Source organism: Nycticebus coucang, chromosome 4, assembly GCF_027406575.1.
Source record: "Nycticebus coucang isolate mNycCou1 chromosome 4, mNycCou1.pri, whole genome shotgun sequence".
NCBI classification, from domain to species: Eukaryota; Metazoa; Chordata; class Mammalia; order Primates; family Lorisidae; genus Nycticebus; species Nycticebus coucang.
The window spans coordinates 49846760-49847633 of record NC_069783.1 but is presented as its reverse complement, the minus strand read 5'-3'; the positions used below and the strand labels follow the sequence as shown (position 1 = coordinate 49847633).

The 874-nt window shown below is 38.7% G+C and overlaps 1 non-coding gene across 1 annotated transcript; it reads left to right on the top strand.

The window, feature by feature from the left end:
• The first annotated feature begins 383 nt into the window (after nt 1-383).
• Nucleotides 384-490, top strand: LOC128585053 (U6 spliceosomal RNA). The gene has a single exon (XR_008379803.1). It is a non-coding gene; the product is annotated as a U6 spliceosomal RNA (small nuclear RNA).
• Nucleotides 491-874: the final 384 nt, after the last annotated feature.

Below are 874 nucleotides of genomic sequence, written 5' to 3'. Positions count from 1 at the left end.
AATGTGTTTGTGTAGACATTACCAAAATGTTATACATATTTGCACTCATTTGCTTACATCTAATGGCTCATAAGTCTTACATACAAAAATAAAATACACTTAATTCCTTCATGCAACACAAATGGGTATATAATAGATGAATCACATACTTCTAGTCTCTATGGATATAGCATCAAAAGAACAAGTTACCTGCCATTGTGAAGCTTATGTTCTAGGGAGAACTATATAACAAATCAATGCACATATAAAAAAAGGAAAAAAAACCGTAAAAACAATAGGAAACATAATAGTGACTAGATGACTGCCTTACAGTTGACAGTCAGACAGACTTATGTGTGATTTAATCTTTAAACTGAAGTCAGTGATAAGAAGGAACCGCACTCGTGCTCGCTTCGGCAGCACATATACTAAAATTGGAACGATACAGAGAAGATTAGCATGGCCCCTGCGCAAGGATGATACGCAAATTCGTGAAGCGTTCCATATTTTTAAAAAAAAAAAAAAAAGAAGGAACCGCACACAGGAAGAAGCATTCCAAGCAGAAGAAATAATAATCTCAAGGCCTCCCAGCTGTGACTGGAGATTGCAGGATAAGGAAGGATGCTCCATGACATGAAGTCAAAGAGGCAGGAGGGATTATATAATGTAGAGTTGGGAATCCAGATTAGAGTTTCAATTTCACTGTAAATAAGGTGTGATTCTACTAGAGATTCTGATTCCACTGGAGGGGTGTAAGGAAAGTGATTCTCTGTGTTCTACATCTTAAAAAAATCTCTTTGGGGTGGCGCCTGTGGCTCAAAGGAGTAGGGTGCCAGCCCCATATGCTGGAGGTGGCAGGTTCAAACCCAGCCCCGGCCAAAAACTGCAAAAAAAA